Here is a 9,352-nt window from a genome sequence, read left to right on the forward strand (position 1 = left end):
AAGAAAAAGGAAAACTTATCATCCCAATTTGAACATCAAAGTCTCCAGACTTAGTTACACGAGTTTGTGACAGGTAGGTTAGGACGGATGTTGAAAGGTGACATGCTATGGAGCGTTGCACTTAGGGATGAGCATATGTGGATACCCACCTTAATTGTTTGGAATCGGAACCGGAACCGATACCGAACCAGCGGTTCTTGAAACTTAGGAATCGGAACTGGAACCAGCGGTCCAAGCTTTTATATATATATATATATATATATATATATATATATATATATATATATATATATATATATATATATATATATATATATATATATATATATATATATATATATATATATATATACTCCATTAGAAATCAACGATCATTAATGATTTAAAAAATTATATAAACATAACCGGTAGAAATTAACCATTAGTTTTTAACTATTAGAAATCAACCATTTGTTTTTTTTACTGTGTATGTAGGATCTCTCCATTCAAATAAGAAACAAGTCATTACTTTGTTGCAGCTGGTCGATTTCAGTATATTTTGGCTTCTCACTTACATAACATTAATTTTGAATTTATGATATAAATAAACCGATTTCGGCGGGTACCCAACGGGTAGCAGTTCCGAAAAAAAAAAAAAACAAAAAAAAACGGGAACCACTTAAGACAGTTATGGTTCCGGAACCGGCGATTCCAGTTCTTGTACCGAATACCTGGTTCTGATACTCACCCATAATTGCAGTCCAATCCATGAGGAAGGTCGAGTCGGGTTCTAAAGAATCACGGTGGCGATGCATTAATTAAAATGGTTAATGCACGGCGTTTGGCAGTCTGTGAATGGTGTCGGCTAAGGATCCACTGTATAAAGTTTGTTGTCATTTATGGTCTTTTGGTGTTTGGATGCGTTGTGGTCCTATTTCGTATAGATGTCTCAATATATACTCAAACCTCAAACTTAAGTATACCCCCATCTTAAAGGATCAAAGCTCAAAGTTCATGGGCTGAAAATTTGGACCTTCAATGTCAAATATGTTGTTTTTTAACTTTTAAATCCTTAGGAAATACTACAAGAACTAATCAAACAAGAAGATGAGAGATACTAACAATTCAGACAAGTGAAGAACCTTAAGTTTATCTAATAAAAGATTCAACTTCATAAGCTATCATCTATCTCATCATCTCTTCATCTATGTCAATATTGATTGACAAAACTGAAAAAAAGAAGGTAACCACTTGTCAAACAGGTTCAAGTACTCATGGAAACCATAAACAGCTACAACCTAGCAGTTCAAAGCATGTATGTGAATCTTGTTGTTCATGATTAAGAACAATTGTAATAAATAGAAACCTACTTACATTTATTTGTTTACTATAGTATCCTACATACAAGTCATTATTATTAAACTTTCAACAAGCCATTAACATAAACAATCCATAATGATTAACATTCTCAACAAACAACTCTTTTTGTCTAGTCCTTGTCTTCCAATTTCATCGTATGGATGCTGCAAGATCACTCCCACTACATAACTTTTCATGCAAATCAATCGTAAAAATCAAAAAGTAAACGATTTTTTGTACCATAATTCAAGATGTTAACAACTTTTGATTCCATTTACCATTTAATATTAGATATTTTTTTATTAGACATCTTAGATGTATGTTAAGTAATCAGCGAAGTAGAATTTGGTTTCTTACCTTGGCATCATATATGGTTATTTAGTTTTTTTTTTTTTTTTTTCTATATGCTCTTCTTGACTGCTCCAGTTATCCTATCAAATAAACACATATTAGTAATTGAAATACATATTTTAAGATTCAAGTACTCATGGAAATCATAAACAGTCCTTGAATCCTTTGTATGTTGCTACAACCTAGTAGTTCAAACTTCAAACTTGAAAGCATGTGAATCTTATTGTTCATGATTAACAACAATTGCAATAAATAGCAAACTACTTACACTTATTTGTTTACCATAGTATCCTACATACAAGTCATTATTATTAAACTTTCAAAAAGCTATTAACATAAACCATCAATGATGATTAACATTCTCAACAAACAACTCTTTTTCTCTAGTCCTCTTGTTCCAAGTTCATCGTATGGATGCTGCAAGATCACTCCCACTACTTACACCAACAAAACTAACCCATGAGTGTTTCATGCAAATCAATAGTAAAAAGCAAAAGTAAACGAGTCTTTGTACCATAATTTAAGATGTTAAAAACTTTTTAGAAGCAGTGAAGTATGTAAAACTCACGGAAATGTTGTCTAGGCTAAAAATCAGTGGACAAATAGGTACTTTTAAAGTTTAAACTTTTCTAAAAGGGAAATATTGTAGCTTTCATGAAAAGTGTTGTAGTATTTAAACATCTTATATTTTTTTTTGCTTGTTGATCAACTCATCAAGTTCAGGGAGAGCAAGGAACAAACATGAAAGAAAACAAAGGTTCAATTTTGATGAGTTGATAGGATGCTCGATATGTTGTATTTCTTCTGACTTTTTTGTCCTTATCATCATCTACTCAAAAAAAAAAAATCCAACTTACTAATCTTTTTAGTTTTTTGTTCATGTTTTTTTTTTTTCAATTTGTTGGCACCTTGGATCTTAATTTAGTTTTAGTTGTAGTTTAATTTTGGGTTTTGGTTGATTTGAGTGAGGTATTTTAGGTTTAGATGATGAAGGAGAAAAAGACGAGGACAAAGTAGTCATTTCACTTGGACTTCACAGACATTTTCTAACACCATCAGCAGTTCAGTACCAGGGACAGACCTTACTTTTTCGACCACTTGTGCAACAAATGAAATATATCTAGATGAAAACCATAACTTTTGAAATATCAAAAGGATGAAATTGTAATTTACTCTATAAATAGTAGTGGCATGTTACCCGGCAATAACCAAGATAATAATTCAAGGAGTAATACTATTGTCTGTCACTTGGGGTATCCAAAAAATATCATTTTCCTGGTAAGTACTCTGCAACATGAAATTGCAATAAATATAATATGGAGGGCAAAATAGAGATTTAGATGTCACTGGTTTTTGATAGTCATGTACTCTGATGACTACAAACCACAATTTCCAACACGTGTTTACTTCCCACATCAAACCTCCAACAAAAGTATACCACCTGCGTCCAAACCTTTGAAAATTAGTTAGTTCGTTAAGAACTAACTTTGCAATACAATCACCAACCAAGGGTCAAAAGAGAAATATATTTTGCCTTATGGCATAAACAAATGCATATGAAAACCTCATAGATGTTAATAACAATGAAAACAGGATCAAATTATAGCACAAAAGACTGTAACTTAAAGGACAAAACTAACCTTTCTCAGACAACCACGGATTTGAGCTTTAGCTTTTTTAAGGTATCCATGTCTATTAAGTCAAAAAGAAGTATTATCAATCAGTAGAAATCACGAAAGATTAAAAACTCAAATCAAAGAAACTCATGTTATTGGAGATAGATGTTTAAGAAAATGATACAACCTTTAACCCACAGAAGGAATCTCTGACAAAAAGCTCATCAGCAATTGAAATGTCAAAGTGATTGATTAGCAGCAACTAATATCACAAATTTAAGCGTTTGAAAAATGGGTGGAAACTTACAATAAGGAATGTCTCTGGCACACAAAAATGGTGTGAAATGTAGAGCAAAAGAAGAGGGTTTTACATTAAGAATATGAAATCTAGAGTTGATAAAAAAAGTTAAAAACTAATATCAACTCTAGAGTTAGGCAAATGTCTCTCGATTTGATAACTGAAACAAACTAATATCAATTCCTAACCTTCGTGTCCTTCAAAACATAATCCCCACAATTAACCCCATGTATAATTAGGGAGTGAAAAAACCTCTCTGATGATCCATTTGGGTTATTGTGGACCAAAAAAAGAAAAAAAAAAGATCCACAAACTTGTTGCTAGGATCTTAGTCATTTGAAGAAACAACCAAAAGGCCTGCACATTCATTATAACTAAAGCCATGTAACTTAAATGGGAGAATAAAGCTTTAAAAACTTACATGATGATCAAAGGCTTCATGGTCTAAAAAGGATACACATACACATATACTCCATACAAGTTCATGTTCTTTATTGGAAAACAGGAACCATGTTGATACAAAATCAGGTTGAGAAGCTGCATGGGAAAGTGAATAAATACTGTTAAAATGATAAATTTTAAACTTTTACAACTGTGTGTAACTAGGTGAAAAGCTCATTTGTCACCTACTTAATTGAAAGATATAATATCAGACAAATTATATTCTTTAAAGTAAGGAATGCTAAAAGGCTCCCTTGTGCTGATTTTTTTTTATAAATAGTTATCTTTAAGTAATGTTTGCATCTTCGCATTAAATGCAAGATTAAACAATCTTTCTCTATGACCACCATATGACTAGTCATCTGGATTCATAACACTGCAACAACCACAAACCTAATTGAGCATCAATAAGCCATAAAAATTAAAAAATACATAAATTTATCATACCCATCGTATCATATACTCTGTTACATAATCATGGAACACTTCAGAACATAATAGGTCTCACTCAATTCCACCATCATCTCATCCAACAATTTCAAACATGAATGAAAACACATTGCCTATTAAGTCAAAAAGAAACATCAGTTTTGTATGCATGATGTGATTAGGTACAATAAGGAAATCATTATCATGAACTTAATTCAGACAGAAGATGAAATTTGAGTTTCTTACTCCTTGATAAAATCCAACTAAGGCACCATAGTACACCAATAACATCTGGTTGGAGCATGTGAAACAATTGGCATTTTGTCCCATTGGAATCTTTATCTTTTTGTGCCTTTTGTCTCTGATAGGTGAATTGCAAGGGTGGATGCATAATAGTTATCTGTGACAAAAAGATCAGAAACTGAAATGTCAAATTGATTGAATAGCAACTAATAAAAAATTTAACCATTTGAAACTTACAATATGCAATGTCTGTGTGGCACACAAAATCTGGCTTCTACAGAAGAGTGATACACATCATCAGAACCTGATTGACATTAACTGTAGTTTGATACATTTGCAGCATAAACAAAGACAATTTATGTCAAGTTTTTATATTGAAAAACTTGCATATTGTAAGTACCCAAAAAAAAAAAAAAAAAAAAAACAGCTACACTCAGGGACCAAAATTTAAAAAATACTAAAAAAAAGATAGATAAATCATTTATATATTGTATTTATTTTCTGTTACAAAAACATTGTTATTCAATAATGATAATTATCAATAATGAAAAATGATTTTTTTAACAATTTTCTCATACATAATATTTTTAATCACAAAAGAGAATTAATTGTTACCTCATTAGTTATACAAAGGTAAAACCTGACATCCTCTTTATATTGACCACTTGTTTTTAATATTTCAACCCACAAAAGACCACACCATGTGGCATTTCCCTTCCATGATGTGCTAATTCGCTAAATAAAAGCACATTTTAAAAAAAATAAAAAATAAAAGGATCAACCAAATAACAAGAATCTTTTGTAGGGAATTACTAGGCGTAAGGTCTCAGTTATGCCATGTCATCCCAACAACTTCAAGTTATCCTACACGAATGAAGTAATACAGAAACATCAGTTTTGGCATTATGTGATTAAGTAGAATAAAAAAAATCATTATCATGAACTTAATTCGGAAAAAACATAACATTTTTGTTTCTTACTCTTTGATAAAATCCAGCTGAGCCACCATAGTACGCCAATATGTTATGGTTGGACCTTTCATACATGTGTGCTAAAGGAAGATAAGATACATATAACTGAAATAAGCATGGGCAATATTATATTACAACAAAACAATGTTGAAACAATTAGCATATACTTAATTTCAAGACTTCCACTAGAAAAAAAAGCATTTACAATCGGGTTTCCATGGAAAAGTATAGTCCCCTAACTATGTAAAAAAAGGAATAAGTTCCACTTATATTAAGAAAAAAGATTCAACATATTGTATAACATATTGTAACATCATCTGATTTTGATGGACAAAAAGGGTGATGATTGTCACTTCCCTAAAAAGCACCGATTCATATAGCAAACAAATCAGTAATGAAAGCAGAAATGATAATTTGATTAAGATTCAAGCTAACCTTACTTATGACCCCAGTTATAGAATTGTGCTTGAAAAAATCTACCCAGTTATAGCAATGTCATAAAGTATGTTAATCCCATCATTTCCTGGAGATAATACACTAGCATGACTTTTAGGATCATAGGGGCATTTCTGGAAATACATTTAGATGTCACTGGTTTTTGATAGTCATGTACTCTGATGTTAAGTAAGACAACATACTGCCTCTCCTCTCTGTGTATGTTGAATCATATGAATAAGATCCCATGAATAATGCCCAAACCTAGAATTACAAGTCATTAACAGATTAACTTAAAACTAGCCAAAAGGGTAAATGAGTAAATTGTACCAAAATACAAGGTTGACACACCTGAAATTCCTTATCTGATTTCTGCAATTTTGGTCTCAAACTTATGTCATTTTACTAAAAACAAAGATCAAAAAATTACAAACCTCATAAAGGATCAAATTTTAAAAATTCAGCTACACTCATGGGCCAAATTTTAAATATTACTAAAAAAAGATAGATAAATCATTCATATATCGTTACTTAAATACTTTTACAAAATCATTGATATTCAGTAATGAAAAATATCCATTAAGTACTAATAGTAGAATAAACTTATGTATTAAAGTATTAACATTTGATCCAGTAACAATAATCACCACCAGAAAGAATGAGATGAAATCAATAATTTCTTAACATAATTGGTTTGGCTAAAATAAATAGTAACAGTTAGCTTTTTTCTTATTAGGATATTGCATTTAGCACTAAATGTAACTTGCACTTTAAGAAAATCCCTAAAATAATTAAAAAGCATGAAGATTAACTCAAATCAAAGAAACTCATGTTATTGGGGATGTTAATGTCTGTTAATGTGATAACAAGACATAGTAGATTTTTGAATATTACAATGTTTCTAACACCATGATCCCTAAAATGTTTATTTTCTTAAAAAGCATGCTACTGAAACACTAACTGGAAAATGGAACAAAAACAGTTTACAAAATGAACAACAAAAACAGATGCAATCAGACTACCTGTGCATTATAAGCAAGCCTCTTCTGCTGATGAAACCAGATAACATGGATTGTCTTCAAGAGACTGTAAAACAATTAAAAAAGAGTAGTTACACATTTGTTAAAATAATTGTTGTGCTTAATTCCATCCTACAAATGCAACAAAGTTTTTGCATTGGCTTTAATTGATGACTACAAACCACACTTTCCAACACATGTTTACTTCCCACATCAAACCTCCAACAAAAGTATACCACCTGCGTCCAAAGAGGGTAATAACGTAATTTCAACCCATTCAGTGTATAATATCAAAACTTTGATAATTAGCTAGTTCATTAAGACCTAACTTTGCAATACAATCACCAACCAAGGGTCAAAAGAGAAATATATTTTGCCTTATGGCATAAACAAATGCATATGAAAACCTCATAGATGTTAATAACAATGAAAACAAGATCAAATTATAGCACAAAAGACTGTAACTTAAAGGACAAAACTAACCTTTCTCAGACAGCCATGAATTTGAGCTTTAGCTTTTATAAGGTATCCACAGAAAGTATTATCTTACTATAATAATAAACAATCTAATAGAACATACATACATACATTACAAAAAACTAAAATTATACTTCAGAGGAATAGGTCATTTCCATAAATAGTAAAAGCCTAGTTTGATCCTCTCTGTGGCATATTGAGTTGGATGAATTGTCACATTATCCTTGAGGTTTGTGATAATTGTTTAGATCTTCAAAGTATAATATCTAAGTATGTTAAATTTCCAAAGTGCACTGTCTTAATTAGAAAAAAAAAAAAAAAAAAAATTGAAAGTACAATGTTCAAAATATTTTGAATATAAAATGCAGTAAATGTTAACCAAAATGAAACAAGTTCAGATTTTCAAAATACAAGTCTTAGTAGGTTAGATTTTTCAAAATGCAATGTGTTAATTAAAAAAAAAAAAAAAAAAAAATTAAATGTACAATTTGGTTTCTTACCTTGGCATCATTTATGGTCATTTAGTTTTTTTTTTTTTTCTATATGCTCTTCTTGACTGCTCCAGTTATCCTATCAAATAAACACATATTAGTAATTTAGCAATATGTTTGATTTATTAGTAAAATGCAAATCAATGAAAGAGAAACAAGAAAAAAAATAGGTACCAGAGTCTTCCATGATCACATACCCACAAAAAGAGATTTGACTGGAACATTGTGATCTGATAAAATTGGTTATTCATAAGAAGGCTGATTGAATCTGAAATACATTCTTAAACAATATAACTTCTTGTCTTGTCATTTTGTTTCTCCAAGGATTGATATAATTTGTTTGAGTTACAGGGGTGTTTGGAGAGCGTGATGGATTTATATAAAACCTCATTTACAGAGCATACCTTTATCTTAAGTTGCTCTGTATCGCATGTTATTGTAGACCAGAAGAAGAAAAAAAAAGATCCAGAAACATGTTGATACCTAGGATCCATGTCAGCTGAAGAAACAACAAAAAGGCCTGCACATTCATTATAATCAAAGACTTACATGTAACTAACTTAAATGGGATACACATACACATATGCTGTCTGCAAGTTCAAGTTCTGAATTAAAAAACTGGAACCATGTTGATACAAAATCAGGTTGATAAGCTGCATGGGAAAGTAAATAAATACTGTTAAAATGATAAAATTTTAAATCTTACAACTATGTGTAACTTGTATGCAGTATAAGTGCAAAAGTAGGTGAAAAGCTCCTTTGTCACCTACTTAATTGAAAAAAAAAAAAAAAAAAAACATTTCTCAGAAAAACCTACTAACATTAAATGGCTAAATTGGCTAGTAAACAAGTTACTTGATTATTGTAACATGTGATGAATGTTGTGAGCATCTAAACAGATAAATGTATACCTTGGCATTTGGTTGTCAAACATCTGATGCATACAACATTCACAATTTTTATAACCTGTAGGGGCAAAGTCATGTATATATAGTTTCTTGTCTAGTAAAATTTGCAACTGTTAGATGTTAAAAAAAAAAGTACATGAATGCCATGATCAAACTTTCATATATAGGAAGCCAAAACATCTTCAATATGACCAAAAATCAAAATCCATAATTTACAAAACATGGAAGAATCTGAACAAAACCTTTGAAACAGGGCAAAGCATAACAGAAATGACCATACCAAAGCCACTTGTCCTTTTGTTGCATGAAAAAAAGATAAATGAAAAAGTTGCTAT

At 30.7% G+C, this 9,352-nt stretch overlaps 1 long non-coding RNA gene across 1 annotated transcript; it reads right to left on the reverse strand.

Annotated features, from left to right (window-relative positions):
• Positions 1-1,735: 1,735 nt before the first annotated feature.
• On the reverse strand, positions 1,736-8,142 carry LOC144998290 (uncharacterized). The gene is made up of 3 exons (XR_013660230.1): positions 8,119-8,142; positions 3,330-3,381; positions 1,736-3,130 (listed from the first exon to the last, which is right to left on the reverse strand). It is a non-coding gene; the product is annotated as an uncharacterized LOC144998290 (long non-coding RNA).
• Between the last annotated feature and the right edge of the window lie 1,210 nt (positions 8,143-9,352).

The sequence above is a fragment of the Lactuca saligna genome, chromosome 5 (genome assembly GCF_052625555.1).
Source record: "Lactuca saligna cultivar CGN05327 chromosome 5, ASM5262555v1, whole genome shotgun sequence".
Lineage (NCBI taxonomy): Eukaryota > Viridiplantae > Streptophyta > Magnoliopsida > Asterales > Asteraceae > Lactuca > Lactuca saligna.